This window comes from Stegodyphus dumicola, chromosome 2 (assembly GCF_044657685.1).
Source record: "Stegodyphus dumicola isolate Sdum_Otavi_A_Nest chromosome 2, ASM4465768v1".
Classification (NCBI taxonomy): Eukaryota; Metazoa; Arthropoda; class Arachnida; order Araneae; family Eresidae; genus Stegodyphus; species Stegodyphus dumicola.
In genome coordinates this window covers 146,207,502-146,225,669 of record NC_140769.1, presented here as the reverse complement: position 1 = coordinate 146,225,669, position 18,168 = coordinate 146,207,502, and positions in this window count along the sequence as shown.

Here is an 18,168-nt window from a genome sequence, read left to right as displayed (position 1 = left end):
GAATCCAGCCAAAGTGGGCCAGGTAATAAAATATGCAGTAGACCCTAGTTGATTTTCAAGGTTATTTACCATCCTCAAGGATGCTGGGAGCTCTCATAGTGCCATGCTAATAAATGGTGCCACTAGGTGATTACAGCACCAGAAAGCAAGCTAACGTCGAGATCCGTTGCAACACCAGATAACTTGTAATTAAAGATAAGTGATCCAAGTAAAATCATATGTAGAAAATTTTGAATTAAATCATTCTGATCACAGGATAAACTGGCATGCAGTGCAATTCTGTTTGTGATATTTTTTAATTCCTTTTATTGCTGTTTACTTGTTTGCATAAAATTCTGTTTTTTCTGGAAAAGTTAAATAAGAAATGAAAAAAGATATATTGGTTTAACAAAAATTCTGAAAACTTTCCGATTTTATATTATGCTTAAAGGGGCATTTTTTAAACGTTTTTTGTGTTGCCTTTATTTATTAAATGTGTTTTTCACACTTAAACCATAAAATTCATTTCAACGGCAATATCACAAATTATTTAAAAGAGCATATCTTTAGAATTTCTGATACACAGTCTCATGTACTGGAGATAATTTTTTTTTTCTTTCTTTCTGTACATTGTTGTCATGGCTTGCTTTGAAATTTGAGTTTCTTAATCAAAAATTCATGAATGCTCTACAGAATATAAAATAGATAATAAAACAAATTTCAAATTCCAAATTTGGTCTTCTAGATGGTAGGTGGAAACATACGTTATTCAAAATTTGATAGCTCTAGGTACCGTTGTTTTATCACAGTGTGAGAAACATGTATGTAAGATTACCTTCAATAAGAACACAGTAGAACATGACATGAGAATAACTAAACTGCTTTATTTTACTAACATGAAATAAAATGAATAAAAAGGTAAATTAAGTAAAAGTGAATGTTACAGGTAATCTCACAATTGAAGTAAGTCCAAACAGGATTCTATTCATGTAGTGATGACTTGCACACTATTATTCCTCAATTAATACATTCAAAAGGCACGTCTGCCCTCATATGGCTAGCTCGATGTAAAGATTTCAGCTTGACATCAGGGAATTTGAGAATCGAAGGAAACACGTCTTGTTTCCAGCATTTCCAGCAGCCGTCTGCCGCTGATGTTTCTCTCCACATATATATAGGTTTCTCCCATCCGCCAAGAAATTTCTATTAACCTCGATTTCTTGAAATTGCTCTTATAGGTACATAGGAATCAGACCAGTTACAGTTACATAGGGATTGGACCAAAATGCCACTGAAGGTCACCACAATTAGCGATTGTGATGACTTCATGGTTTAATAAGGCACCATTTAGCAAGACGAAACAAACATTTATTAAATATATAATTCAAAGCATAATATAATAGTTACTCAGAGCAGTACGTCGCTCCTACCGCATAGTACAATCTACTACCTTCCTCTTCCGAGGCTAACATGCAACTCCTAATAAATACATTAACCTTTCTCGAAGAAGAGCTACCTGCGCCAAGCATGCTCTGTTGATCGCCAAACAGTCGCCAGATATCACACCCCCGTCGTAAGATTGTTGTTGATATTATTTACAAATCAATCAGCAATCTGGAAACTAAAATCTAGCAACTGTTTGCGATCAACGTGAAAAAGAAAAAAAAAAAAAAACTACATATACTTTTATACATTCTCTCCTAATTTTCAAATCTCAATTACTATAGACATACCTCAATTTACTACATAAACATAGATAACACATTTTTATATATAAACATAGATAAATCATTTTTAACTTCACTTGTTCCGAACCTTATTATTATTGTAACAATTTATCAATTCTTAATTCAAAGAAACCAAGTTGATATTTTCTTTTATAAACGTGTTAAAATATACCCTAGTATTATTCCAATGATGACAGTAAAATTATTAAGTTTCTTATATATATATAAAATTATATTCTTAACATTCCTTTTAATTAATGATGCTGCAGCATGTTTTAAATCCTTGGGAGACAAATATCTAAATTTACCACTTACCTCGAATATTTGTTATCCAATAATTTCTCTATCTATTTCAAATTATATAAACATCTTATTTGCACAAAATTGTAAAATGATTATGAAAAGCAAAGAAAACTATATAATTATTAACTATACAAAATGTTCGTGAAGATGAACAGTAAATTAATGTTCAAAGTTCACAAGTGGGAAGTCTGGATAATGCATCCGCGTTTGACAGTTTTTTTCCAGGGCAATTTTCTATTTCGAGATTATATTTCTGCAAAGCTATGGCCCATCGTTGTAATTTGGACGATTGCGGAGCATTTCTCACTATAAAGGCTAGAGGATTATGATCAGTCACAATTTTCACCGATGAACCGAATATCCAAGGTTCAAACTTCTTCAATGCCCATACTATAGCATAAGCTTCACGCTCTATTGTCGGCCAGCTCTGTTGAGGTTTCGATAATTTCTTGCTCGCGTAGCAGATGGGAAATTGCTTCTCTCCCCTTTGCTGTGACAAACATGCACCTATTCCGATTTGGGATGAATCAGAATGAATGACAAACGGATCCTGCAGTGTTGGGGTGATCAGCTCCGTTGACATCGCTAATCGTTCCTTCAGTTGTTGAAATGTTGACTCATGAATTTCTTTCCATTCGAGTATTTCCGGTTGTTTATTTTTCGTGAGTTCTGTGAGTGGGTAGGCGATCTCTGCATACCCTGGGATATAATCGCGATAATAATTACATAGTCCTAACAGACTTTTAAGATCTCTTTTCGTTTTCGGCGTTTCCAGCTTCTTGATTGCCTCTATTTTCTCGGGATCTGGTTGATGTTTTCCTGATCCAATGATGTGTCCTAAATATTTAATTTGAGGATTTGCAAACGAACATTTCTTCGAATTGATAGTAAATCCTAGTGACTCTAGTTTGGTAAAAACTTTATCCAGATGTCGGAGATGAGTGTCGAAATCCGTGGAAAATGTAGCTATGTCATCAATATAGGCTCTTGAAAATTGTTGAAATTCTTTCAGTGCGTTATTCATTACTCTCTGAAAAGTTGCTGCTGCGTTCCTTAATCCAAAGGGTAGCACTTTAAACTGATATTGACCTCGATGAGTTTTGAACGATGTGTACTCTTTACTTTGTTCCTCCATGGGAATTGCCCAATATCCTTTCAGCAAATCTAAAGTTGTTATGACGTTGGCTCTTCCTATACTGTACATTAAATCAATGGCATTTTGCATAGGAAAGTCATCTGGCTTCGTCACTGCATTCAAAGCTCGATAATCTAAGCACAATCTGATATCTCCATTTTTTTTTTTTTTTTTTTTTTTTTTTGCTTACACAAACTACTGGATGAGCTATTTCTGCATTACTTTCTTCTATTAGTCCCGATTTCAATAATTCTTCTACTTCTTCATCGACCTTGGGTTTCAATGCTTCAGGAATCCTATAAATGTAAGGTTTCTTCCTCTCCATATTGGGTATTAATCTAATTTTATGAGCTTCAACTTTAGCTATTTTCAGCTTTCCGGTGAATAGTGCTCGGTGTTTGTTGATAAGAGCTATCAATTTTCTTCTCTGCTGCGGATTCAAATTTTCTAAATTCAGATTTGCATCTATTTTAAAATCTTCCAGGGGGGTCGAGAGATCTTTTCCTGGTAAAGTTATAATTTCTCCAAATTCTTCTTCATTTTCAAATATCACTCCAACTGCATTGACACTAGCTTGGAATTTTCTAATTTTATTTGCATGAACATGTTTGATCTTTCCATCAGGTAGTTTTACTTTATAGGAATGAGGTGGGCAATGATTCACGATTTCTCCTGGACCAGTCCATCGTGCATAGAGTTTGTTATTTGAATCTGGTATGAGTAAATAAACTTGTTCTCCGATTTTGAAATTTTTTTGGTATTGATCTCCGATTAAAGTACTCAGCATATTTTTGTTGTTTATCACTTGCAATTAAATTGGCTTGTTCGGCTGCTTGTTCTAACCTTATTTTTAAAAGTTGTAAGTAATCCACTGCCGATTCACTTAGATTAGGTGGTATAGGTATTTCTCCTGACCATGAAGACTTCAGTACTGCTAAAGGACCTCTTGGTTGTCTTCCATACATCAGCTGAAATGGTGAGACACCCGTGGTGCAGTTTGGTACTTCTCTGTATGCAAAGAGCAGGTATGGGATGTGCTTATCCCAATTCGAAGGATCAGTCCTGATGACATGATGTAACATTTGCTTGAAGGACTTGTTCCATCTTTCTACTAATCCATTTGAAGCACTGTAACCAGGTGTAGAGAACCTAGGGTGAGAACCTAGTCTTTTCTGGAATTCTTTAGTTAATTTTGAAACGAAGTTACTTCCGTTGTCACTAGCTATTGTATTAAGGATTCCTGTTCTCATGAAAATCTCCAAAAGCGCGTCGCAAGTGGCTTTTGCTGTCAAGCTTCTCAGTGGAATGGCTTCTGGCCATCGGGAATGTTGATCTACCAGACATAACACATATTTATGTTTCCTAGCAGAGGAAGGTTCAATAGGTCCAATAATGTCGATGTTAACTGTTTCGAAAGGTAATCCTGGCCTTCTGACCGGTGTGATGGGAATCTTGTCAGATCGCTTTTCTGGACTTTTCAACTGACAATCTTTGCACGTTTTACAAAAGGTTTCAACATCTTGTGCTAATCCAGGCCAATAAAATGAATATCGTATTCGCTCCTTTGTTTTTCTTATCCCAAGATGTGCACCGAAAATGGAACTATGTGCTAATTCCAACACTTGTGCTCTTCTACTAAGTGGAAGCACTAACTGAAAAACATTCTGTCCTAATATTTTTTCTTGGTGATGTAAAAGATGATCAATAAATAAATAATTTCCTTTTTTTCCTATTGCTAGCTTCCATGCTTCTCTCAGCGAGGGACAGTTAACTTGCTCTTCGCGTAGGCGTTCAGCAGACGATAAGTCTGTGTTTACATAAACACTCGCCTTCTTCCCTTCCTCCTCTTCGTTTTTCTCCTCCATAAGCATTAGCGGGGGGGGGAATCGACGCTGTCGTTTGACTGTGCATTGGCGAATAAAGTTTGTAAGTTTTCGCTTCCGTAATTATTTCTTTCTGCGTTTGGTTCTTCTGCCGCAGGATTAATCAACAGTTCGTATATTTCTGGAGTTATTAGGCAAGGCACATTTAGCTTATCAGTCACTGCAATTAATGTATCCACAAAATTAAATATATTGCTTCCATGATCTTTATGGTAAATAGGTACACGGCAAACTTTTGCTTCAATTGGTTGTCCGAAAGCAGGTGTTAGCAATATTTTACCTCCTTCTCTCTCCTCTAAATTTGGAATGAGCGATGAATGTACGATCGTTATCTGCGTTCCAGAGTCTACGATAGCTTCGATTTTCTCAGAGTTAATAAAAATATCTACTTTTTGCAGTGGTTGAACGATGCGTTCTGCGAATTCAGATCGTAGATGGGATGAGTCTACTTTAGCTACGATGGCTTCTTCTTTTGATGTTCTGTTTGAATTTTTTTGAGTTTTGGAATCATCCTTTCCCTTCTTATTTACTGAAGTTTCGTTCTTTCTTCTTTTGTCTGGACAATCTCTCGCGATGTGTTGATAATTTCCACAAATATAACATTCTTTTCTTCTCGCGTGAAATCTTTCGTGTTTTGGATATTCTTTTCTCATGGGTGGTGGAATATATTTGTCGTGTGCACATGTTGTATCCAGGAATCTCGGTGATCGCTTAATTCCATTTCGAACTTCGTCGAAAGATTTTCCTTTGACCGTGAAATAAATATCACATTCTGTAGCTAATTCTTGAGGCTTCAGCCATTTATTTCCTTGGCGTATTGCGACGTGTGCAGCTGTTTCTTCATCTAATGCTTGGAATAATTTATCGGAAATAATTAACTCCTTGAGTGTTTCGAAATCCTTTACTTCTCTTGACTTGCAGTAATAGTCCCATGTAGCTGTTAGTCTTGAAGCAAACTGGATATGCGTTTCGCCGGAATAACGTTTAGTTTTTCTGAAGTTTTCTAAACAGGTTTGAGGAGTAGGTTGATATTCCTTCAGAACAAGAGTTTTCACTTTTTCGTAATTTTGCAGATCTTCCTCCTTTATATAAACAAGAACATTTGAAGCTTTTTCTCCAATTAATTTCAATAATATTTCTGATTTGTATTCTTCAGGAACCTTCTTGTGCTTAAATGCTCTTTCGATAGAATCGAAAAATATATTCCATTCTTCTGCTCTCTTCGATACTGGTATAGTTAGTGTTTCTACTCCTTTGATCAGCTTGTCCAGGGAAATTTCGGTTTCTCGTTCTGTGTTTTGTATTAAAGGTGTTGGACTTCTACTTCCTTCATTTTGAGTTGCTCGAATCTTCGCTAGTTCTATTTCGTGTTCTCTTTCTGTTCTTATTCTTTCTTCTTCCATTTGCATTCTTTCCATTTCTTCTTTTCTTTTTCTATTCTCCACTGTAGTAATCAGAATTTCTTTCACGAAATCAGCATCTTCGATGTATTCCTTGCTATTCTGGAGTTTGTGTTTCAGTTCTACCAGCTTCAAATCTGGGGATGCTTCTTCGCCAATTTCCAATAGAACTGTTACTAAATCCTCTTTCTTTGCGTTTTTGAACATTTTCTTCTATTTTCCTTTAGAATCAAGCCTTTCAAACTCTCGATTAAATAATTCTCACGTTTTTACTCTCTTTTGCAAATGAACACTTCTTTCGTTAGTTAGGCTTAACTTTACGCCTCTTCCGTTTTCAACGCTCTAAGCTTCTAACCTCTCTGGTTTTCTCGAAAGAGAGCGTGTTGTGATGACTTCATGGTTTAATAAGGCACCATTTAGCAAGACGAAACAAACATTTATTAAATATATAATTCAAAGCATAATATAATAGTTACTCAGAGCAGTACGTCGCTCCTACCGCATAGTACAATCTACTACCTTCCTCTTCCGAGGCTAACATGCAACTCCTAATAAATACATTAACCCTTCTCGAAGAAGAGCTACCTGCGCCAAGCATGCTCTGTTGATCGCCAAACAGTCGCCAGATATCACAGCGATTTCTCACCAAATTTGGTGACAAAAGTTAGGCAATAAACCATCACAAACTTAGCAATATCTCTCCAGTTTTATGTGATAGCCATTGATCTCAGTGTTAAATGCACTTACTCCTGTAACTCTGTATTTTGTCCCTGATCAAGAAGCTGCTGTGGTAGCAGAGATAATGATAAGGTATTGCATTTTCCAGGTTCGGAGTGCCTCTTCAAGTACTTTCCAATGAAGGAAGGAATTTTATCTTAACTGTAATGAAAGAGCACTGTAAACTACTTGGCATAGACAAAACCCAAACATTATATTTACATCTACAGTCAGACGGCAGGGTTAGAGAGGTTCAATCAAACTATCCTTAATAACCTCTCACTGATGGTTTCTAAAACCAGCAGAACTGGGACCAAAAGTTACCTTTGTTCTTATTGGCCTATCGCAGTGCTCTCTACGACATTACCAGGTACTCCACATCTTCTCGATATTCTTCGGTTGTGACCTTTGTTTGCCTTGTGATCTGATATCTGCTCACCCTCCAGATGTGCCTTCACTGCCTGAGGAGCACATTCAGGATATCAAGGCATGGTCTGAAGTGATGCACTTGCATGAAAGTGAGTCATCTTGGTGACAGAGAAGATGAAGACACGATACAACATAAGAGTTACACAGCATCAATTCAATGTCAGTGACAAAATTTTGTTAGGGTATCCCAAATCAACAGAGAGTTCTCTTTCCTAAACAACAGCCAACCTGGGATGGTTCTTACACAGTCCTAAATTGATTGAATAATGTTCCTGGTTGAGATCCATAAGTTATCAAATTCTAAGCCTAAAGTCATTCATTTTGAAAGATTATGTTTTCACTATGACCGTACAGTCAAAAGTCTTTAATCCGGACTCCTCGGGACTTCGGCAATTCCGGATTATCGGTTTTTCCGGATTATAGATCATCTGTTTAAATCTGGTAAAATGGCATGCAGAAATTATAAAATTAAAAATATGAAACCGTAATTTATGAAATAATGAGCAATTATGATCTAAAGGGTATCAAAATTTACAAAAAAAAAAAAAAAAAAAAAAAAAAGCCATTATATTTATTTGTTTACTTTATTAAACATTTCTTTCAACGCGCGCATGCATAAAGCATAAAATACGCATAGTCGAAATTAGAAAATTCCAACCAGAAAACTATTTGATGTGCATTTGTGATATTTATAATGATGAGGAATTTGATTTAAATCATATCAGAGTACATCGAGATGAAATACTACATTTAGTAAGGAATTATAAGCCGAATAAAATAAAAACACCTGCCCTGAAGATAAGGATAGTGCTGACAGATCAACTTCCAGTTCATTCCCCCCCCCCCACGGAGCAGTGTGAAATTGATAAACATATTTTGGAATGATTAGAGAATCAAACGATATGCATTTATCCATTTTTTGCAGCAATTCTACTTTTTGTTTGAAACATGCTTTCGCTTTCTAGATCCTTTGGTAGATCCAGAATTGGAAATTCTTTTTGACATAATCGAAAGTTCAAGCTTACTTTTATAAAATTGCTCTCTAACAGTCTGCAAAAAATAATAAGCTGGATCCAGTTAGAAGATTAAGGAACAATGCAATCTGCAACATTAACTGAAATAGATAATTTTAGCTTAGCTTATACCGTCCGTTATACATTAAATGCGCATGCGTAAACGTATTATAAGCATGCATATACTATGCATTGACGCATGCGCAAAAAGTTTGTAGCTTTGAGGTCCGGATTATAGATCATTCCGGATTATGGACGTCTGGATTAAATACTTGACTGTAGTACATAGTCCCCATAGTGTATAAAATGTAAATCTAAAACCATGGTCCTATGTGTATGTAAATTTGTAAACTCATGCATTTATGTATTTAGTATTCTATTAGTCATACGTTATTCATTGAAATAAGTATTTTAACATTTTATTTAATATATAGTTCTTGTTCAAGGATTGTACTGCTTGGGAAGTGCAGTCCTTGGGAAGGGGCAATGTTGTTATTTGCACACATGTGCAAGTGGACTTACCCCTGTAATCCTATTTTTCTAGCACTACCTCGCATTCTGTTGCCTTTCATGTTACATTATACAAGAGATATTAGATTCCACATAAAATTTCACTAAAATTATTTATGTATATAAAATTTGTAAGAGTGTTAAACACCAACAGGACCAGACCATAGTCAAAGACAAATGTCTAGTGTCCGATCAAAGCACCCACTTTGAAAAAAAAATAATAAACATTTCATTTTATTAAAACCAACAGATATCTCTACAGATTAAATAAAAACTTACAATTATTGTTACAAATAGTCCACTGTATGTAATTTATGCAGTGATGACTAATATCATAGCGTGGCATGACATTGGGAATGGTATTTTTATTTTCAGTATTAAAATGTTTAAAACATTATTTACAAAACTCATTAAGCAATTAAAATTAACTTCTTAAGCTTTGCCATACATTGAACAAAATGCTTTGTAAAATATCAGTTGTGAGGAAATTATTGACAATTTTTACAGAACTGAAAGCAAGAACAAAAAGATTTTTGAATGGATTTTTCATGTTTTGAAAATCGGATATGACATTTAACAAAGTAAATTTCGTTCTCTAAATTGTTAGATACAATCAAATAGTTGTAGTTCTTATTGGTATACTGATACATTGTAAGGAAAGAACCTTTTACTAAATGTAACTTGTGACTTATCATTAATAAGACTATAAGCCAGTGAATCTCAACTCAATTGGTGGTACACAAGAGTAAACGAAGTGGTACACAAAGAAACAAAGTATTTTTAACAATTAAATTCAAAAATCTAGTGAAGAAAAAGAACAATTGATAGAAATTTCCTGGATCGAACTCTAACTGAAGATTTCAAAAATAACACTCCTGTTAACTTTTGGCAGAATAATAAAAAAAAAGAATTTAAAGGCATTTGAAATAAAACTGTTAAATGTTTATTGTCTTTTTGCAGAACCTATTCATATGAGCAAGGATCTTCTTCCATATTATATTTGAAAAATAAATACCAAATAAAAGTTAAAGTGGATCCTAATTTACGATTAAAACTAAGTTAAATAAGACCAGACATAAAGAAACTTATCTCTCTTATACAGGCTTAAATTTCACACTAAATTTTAGAATTAAAAGAATTATATCTTAAATTTTGCTAATTAAAATGGCAACTATTTTTATGTGTGCATATTTAATACAAATATCCAATAGGTTGTGTAAATGGCAAAATATATTAATTTTAATATTTCTACTGAGAAATTGAAAAATAATTATTGTAAAATGTAGTGGTGGTACTAAAGTTTTTCAGTTTATTTTCGGATGATATGTGTTAGTCAAAAAGTTGGGAACTGCTGCTATAAGCGAGTTATTACTATGTCTGTAAACTACTACAGAGACTTAAAGGGTGCAAAAGAGCGTTTATTTTAAAACTACGTAAGATGAACAGAACAACACCTTGTGCTTACACACCAGCCAGCATTTATGACGAGAACACAAAACAGAAATTTAGTGTAAATTTAAAATCTGAATAGATAATAGCCAAAGGCTACACAGAGTAATTTAAATGAGAATTTGGCTCTTAAAGCTTCGAACGTGAATTACTGTCAGCAATTATAATGCACGGCCAAAGACGGGAACTCTTTTCTTAGAATAGCATGCTTAATAACAGGGCCTTCACTTGGCAAAACACACTCTGTAAACCAACTCAGATTCTCACTTAAATACACATGAGCTAATTCATGTTCTTCAAGAAAACAGAAAGAGAGAAGTGACAGTAAAGACTCCTGACATAAAATAACTGGTTAAACAAATAAACTCTACAACATAATCAAATCAATATTTGTAATCAAATTCTGCAGTATTGAAAATTCTTTTTTTGTGAAATTATCATATTAGTTCTTTTAATCAACCTAGGAACACTTTCTATTAGTCCGAAGGGGCAGTTTGCCCAGAAGGACTGATAATTTCGTTTTGGCATTCATTTTGCGCCAATTCATGATAAGCGTTGTTTAACTTTTCAAATTGTTGCCACCCAATATTATCACCCTGTATTATATCTGAAGAAATTAAATAATGAAGAATCTCTATAAATGTATGTATGTCTCGCATTGTGATAAAACAATGGTGCCAAGAGCCATCAAAATTGGACTAAAGGATGCATAGAATATGGGCATCTAGAAGCCCTAATTTAAATTTGAAATTTGTTTTATTATTGATTTCATATTTTGTAACACTTCAACGAATTTTTAATTAACAAATTCAACGATTTCAAAGCGAGCAATGGCTACACTGTACAGAAAAGAAAAGCTTTTTATCTCCAGCGTGCAAGACTCTGTATCGGAAATTCTAAAGATATGCTCATTTTAAAATTATTTTGTGATATTGCTATTGAACTGAATTTTATGGTTTAAGTGTGAAGAACATGATACTATTTAATAAATAAAGGTAGCATACAAAATATTAAAAAACGCTCCTTTGGACGTAATTTAAAATCTGAAACCCTTCAGATTTAATTTTTTTTCTTACTTATTTATTCAAATTTTCTAATTTTTAGGGGAGTATTTTTTTGTGTTGTCTCTTTCTGTAGGAGGCCTGACGAGAAAAAATGTCTAGGTCCCCAAAGTAGGTTAATCTGGCCTTGAATATGTAGCTGAACTTGTAAATTTATTTCACTTACTGCTTTCGCAACATGTAAATATAGAAAATTACTGCGTTTGTAAATGATGAGAACAAACAGAGGAATTGGCAAAAAACATACTGCAAGCCTTTCTTTAGCATGAATATAAGGAAATGTAGAGGAAAAAAAATTTCTGCTAATAAGGAGGCAAACACAGTCCATGTATAAGTTAATTGTGATGAATATTCTAAAGAGGAAGGATGAGATCCAGACTGCAGCCAAGCACTGGCACTGCCACTGCCACTGCCACTGAGACGAGCAAAGTTACAGATATGTTCAGCGACAGTGACATACACTGCTTCCAAGCCCAGAGATAATCACTTAACCCTTAAACGCATGTAGTTGCCATTTGGCATCATACTCATATTTAGTCATGTAAATGAAATCAAAACACAAATTTTAGCTTACTGCATAGTGTAACCGGCTCATTATCAAATTTTGCTTACATATGCTGTCCCAGAAGAAAAGAAAGAAAATTCAAAATAAAGTATGTTTAAAGTTTAATTTAAGCAATTCATTGCATAAAGATGACTATAAATTTTTTTCTACAATTCAAAATATAAAAAAATCAATTGAAAATGTTTAGATATAAATCTTAGAATGTGTGATCATAGGCAAAATTGCCTGTCCCTTTTAAGTTTCATGTTATTCGACCTCATTGCTTTTTAACCTAATTTATTTTTTTTAAATAAAGCTGTTTAATTATTTTAAATATGAACTATTAGTGTGTTATATTCGTGATAAAAATTAATTACAGAATATTTTTTTTTAACAAATCAATAGAAAAATAATTTGTCTTCCACTTCATGTCGAGTTCGTTATCTGGAGATAATTTACCCAAAATTAGTTTGTAAATCTGTCTAAAAGGGGAAGTACATATGCAGTGACATAGATAAACTAGTCGAGCTAAGTTTGCCTTCTTTGAATACGTACTGTCCCCTTTAGGCAAATTTACAAACTAATTGGGGGTAAACTAATCTCAAGGTAATGGACTGGACATGAAGTAGCAGACAAATTATTTTTATTGATTTGCTAAATTTTTATCTAAAAGTTTTCAATTGATTTTTTTTAATATATATTTTAAATTGTAGAAATACATTTATAGTCATTTTATGCAATGCATTGCTCAAATTAAACTTTAAATATTAATTTATCTGAAATTTTCTTTCTTTTCTGAGACAGCATATGTAAGCAAAATTTGAAAATGGGCCAACCAATTGGATACATACTGTTTAGGTGTATAGTTTTGAAAGTTTCAGTTTGGTGGCACCACTAACAGTGTGACTTGATGTGTAGGGTATGGACATATTTGTATTTACAAATTTTTCATTTTGTGTTTTTTTATTATTTTGATATATAAGTTAAAAATATTTTTTTGAAAATTAGAATAAAAACATAAATTACATTTTTTTAAAGTATTTTTCCTGTTTTATTTGATGTAAATTCTAATGTAATTTTGATTTTAACCCTTTAACTGTCAAGTTATTTTGATAATTTGGGTACACAAATTGTCAAATTTTTTATTGGAAAAATCAAATGTTTAGTACAAAATAAAATATACTTAAGTAGTTAAAAATAAATAGTAAATGAAAAAATAAATAAAAGTGAATACCTATTAGTAGTTCAGTAATTCAGTCTTGTGTGGTACAACTGGAAACACTTTTCCAAGCACAAACCAACTCCACAATCACTACACCAGAATTGTGTTTCCTTCCTTATCTTTTTCCCGTTTTTATCCTTTTTCGAGCAACACACTTTGCACTGTCTTGTAGGCTCACGTTTCACAGTAGGAGGAATATGGGAAATAAAATGCCGTTCAGTAAGACGGGCAGGGTAATCTATTGTAGGTGGTCTGCCAACATTCTTTTGTCCAGAAGCTGCATCATCATATTTATGTAAAAGCTCTTCTACAACTTGGATTCGAAATTTTAAAAATGTAATACGTTTCTCAACTACATTTTTATAGAGCAAATATGAGTTCCAAAGTACCTTGTCTAGTAAATGCAAAAATATCTTTTTATAATATTTTTTCTGACGTTTTCGGATTGTTGGATGAAAGGATATTTCCTGATCACAGTGATCTACACCACCCATAGTTAGACTGTAGTCAGAAACAATCTTCGGCTTGAGTATATCTTCATTTTTTTTATTTTTGAGGCTGACCATGGAAGTAACACAAATACTGCTCATCAAACACACATCCTTCATCTTCGGTTGAAGAATCTAAATCATCTATATAATGCTTCAAAGAACTGGACGCCATTTTACAACAAAAAGATCCCGTGCACTTTGAACCAAGGAACTTATAACATCTAACCTTTGAAATCTTCAGTAAAGTGCTGTCATCTATTGAATTGAACGCAAATTAACTTTTCCCGAGATACAGTCGAGTTTCACAAAGAGATGAAGCCGAAATAAACGTCTCCCGATATATATTCGGGTATAACAATACGATGAACTCAAAAAAAATTACCCCGAGAAATACTCCGTGACATTTTCGAACACCAGTGCTATCTCGGGCATGACAGTTAAAAGTTTAAAAATAAAAATAAAAATTCATGCATTTAAGGGTTAAAACCTGATATGAATTCAGAGGTAAGTGAATATGAGTAATCATTCTGCCATCTGATACGAGTTCAGACATTGTGTAAGCAATTCAAGAGTAAGAGCCTTGGTGCTTTTATGCAACTCACTCTTTTCAGAATATATTTTAACAAGGCTTGAAAATGGTTTAGTCATGTAACCATTTATTTGAGCTAACAGGAGGCAAGCTTTTCCTACATTTTCATACTCACCCTTCTAATTTTGAATTCTGTAAACAATGTTATAAAAAAGTCAATGTACTCACCTTTGTACCCTGCACAGAAAAAAAGAAAATGGCGTGGTTCTGTATCTCCCGTTCTACTGGCCGATTCGCGAAATTCAAATTGCCTTTTCATGTCTCAAAAGTGCGACTTAGGATGTATGTTAGCTTTATGTATAGCATTGTTCTAATATAGGTATTTTGGCATCAAATCCGACTTTTTCTGAAATGACAGGGCAGTTCTTTTTCTATATTTCCATCTACGACTCCAATTATGCCTAACATTAAATTTTATGAAATTTAAGTCGAAATTCAAAAATGTATGTTGGCGCATTTTTTTTTTCAGTTTGCGCCAGGAATAATTCACTTGGAACTTCTTAATTTATAGCAATATGTTTTTTTCCATTGTAAACGAGCCGGAAAAAAAAAGTCATCTTTCATTGTTTCAAATAATTTTAACAAAAAGCATAACCACATTTGTCGTTATTATCGCTTATAAGATATTGTTACGAAATGTACAGGCGCGGAGAGAGGGCTTCCCCGCAAGGAAGTTTTGGGGTTGCCATAGAATGGCGGGGGTCGCCCGTTTGGTGGTGGTTGTGCCATGGACGGTTGGGGAGCCTTCTGGAGCGAATTCTTGCTGGTTTGGCTTAGAATGTTCTCGAACACATGCCGGATGCTATATAAACCCTGCTGGTCCGCAGTATCGAGAGTGTGCCTCTTCGAGAGGGCGAGAGTGTATGCCTCGCATAGAGTCCCTACTAAAAATGCCCCATAGAAACCAGTAAAACTTTTTATGGGTACCCATAAGATTTTATGGGTTTTTATTGACTTTTACTGGTTTCTGTTGGTCTCTGTGGGTTTTTTTTACTGGTTTCAAAATGACCCATAGAAACCAGTAAAACTTTCTACTGGTACCTGTAAAATTTTTGATGGTCTCTATTGACTTTACTGGTTTCTATTGATCTCTGTGGGTTTTTCTTACTGGTATCAATTGACACCCATACAACCAACATTCAATGGCAGAACTTTGTACTGGTTTGTATAGGTTTATATTGACTTTTGCTGGTTTTCTTACTGGTATCAATATAATAATAAATCTTCTGTTGGTTTATATGGGTTTGTGCTATTTTTTTATCTGACGTTAATATACTTCTTGTAAACAAAATTATGAAAATATGATCTCTTTAAGACCACCAGAGTAACCTGTAAACGCAGGTGGTCGTTTTAGAGAGGGTTTTTACTAAATATGCTATTTTTTTTATTTAATTTTTTTTTCGGAAACAATAACAGTAATCATATACACTACACACAACGAGGTCTCTCCAAGGCGACCAGCCGCAAATAAAAATTCATCTTTGCAAGTGGTCGCCTTAGAGAGGTGATGCTCAATACCAATAGATACTCACGTTCTCAGAGATACGTTTATCTTTTAGAGGTGGTCGTCTTAGGGAGATTACATCTACGGAATGAATCTCTCTAAGACGACCAGACACACTTGCAGAATTTTCTTTGTGAATGGTCGCCTTACAGAGGGAATATTCAATACCAAAGTATACTTATGTTTTCAGAAATACTGGTTTCTTTCAGAGGCGGTCGTCTTAGGGAGGTGGTTTTTGCTACGAGTTGGTTCTCTGAATACACACACATAAGCACTTACATTTCTGATATTACAAATAAACACCGGTATCAACCAACATCTCTTTAACGCGAACAAGTTCATTCACAATCGCAAAACTTTTCTCCCTGTTAACGCTGACGTGAAGAAAAAAATTCTCCCTCCCTCTCCCACTCTCAGAAGTTTCCCAAACAAGCAATATGGCGCCGCGCTAGTTATTGTTGTGTGATGGTGGTGTTATTTTCTTCGTGGTTGTAGTAATGCAATATATTATTTACTAGGATTTACTGTATTACAAATTTTACTATGTTTTACTGTTTAGAAATTAGTAATAAATAATAAAATACCAGCACTGACTATGAATATACCACTAAAGCCATGCACGTGTAATCGTGTCTAATGTTTGAGAGAACGTTGCTGATAACTGACTATTTGTGAAATGTAGTTTCTGAGCGTGAAATTGATTTTCCATCTTTACTTTTATTCTGAAAAACAATGTACTTAAAGACTGAAAAGTGATAATTTCAGACTTGATAATTTGTTTCAGTGTGCAGATGCAGAAATGTAGTTTTTGCATTCTACTGAAACTGTATTTTGGAAAATTTATTTTTTTGATTGCAGTTTAGAAATACTTTTTTAAAGCTTGTTCATGTAGATGCTTTATCATTTGAATATTATGTACTAATAAATTTGAGCATACCTTACTTAAAAATGATCTTGCATGATTTAATTTTGAATTTTTCGACTAATGTGATGTGGCCGAGCAAAAAGAATGTTTTTTTATGTTTTAAAAAATGTACTAATTATATTTCGCGAGCAAAAAAGGTAAGTTTTATTAATGAAATAAACATTGAAGTATTTAATGTGTTTATTACTTATTGAATGGGGTAGACAAGACATACAAGCTTAAGGAATCTTTTTTCCATTACTAAAATTATGTGAAAATTTAGATGATCATAGTAGCTTACATTGTTTTTTCTTTTTGGTCTATTTTTCTTTACAAGTATGAGACTAGAACCACATTTTTACATTAAATATTTTGTGCTATTTTGTTAAAACACATATAATCATTTTTATGCATACTTTAATTTTCATTATTATTAGTTTGATGATGAAAATTTCAAATGTGTTTTTCATAAATTGCTTTTGAAATAGAAGTAGATTTGTGAATAAGATTTATGTAATATTAAATGTACTAGTCTTGGGAGTATAAAAAGTGAATTATTTATTTGAAAAAAATTACATTTAGTTGAAACCTCATATAGTGGTTATTTTCTTAAATGACCACCTCTGATAATGGCACATTTGTCAGGACAATAATTAAATAACAGGACTTAAAAATCATTCATAGTTTTGTCAGGCTACAGGAAACTCGCATTATCTCTGAATTGTGGAGTTGATTGTTTTAGGAACGTTTTGCTGTATAATCAATTGGTGTAGTAATTTTTACGTGGGTATGAATTTTGCAGAAGTAATTGAAAGTTTTTACGAGACATTTAAAACCAAAGCTTTTTGGATCATGAGTCTTATAAGGGCACTGTTATAGCATTGCTTTCAAATATAGTTAGAGTAATATTTAAACATTTATTTTCGGAATCACTTCCACAGGGAATCCGGTTGTTCTCTGCGGATGAAAACCCATATAAATAAATCTTCTGTACAGCCTTATACAAATGCAGTTAAACTTACTGTCATTACAATTAAGCGAATATAGCCACAATTGTTTACAAAAAGTTATTATTGCTAAATACTGCACTATATCAATTTCATTTAGCATTGTAATTTCAGAAAATGCTCAGCATGAGGTATTTTTATATTATATAATCTACTGTCAAAAACAATAGCTACCTTTTCAGTACTTTAAATTTTACTATTGAGAATTTTTATGGTTCAAAATAATATTTCTATACATTATTTCAAGTATTTTTTCTACAATAGAAATCTAAATAACTTGCACGTAAAGCACTGACTCAAA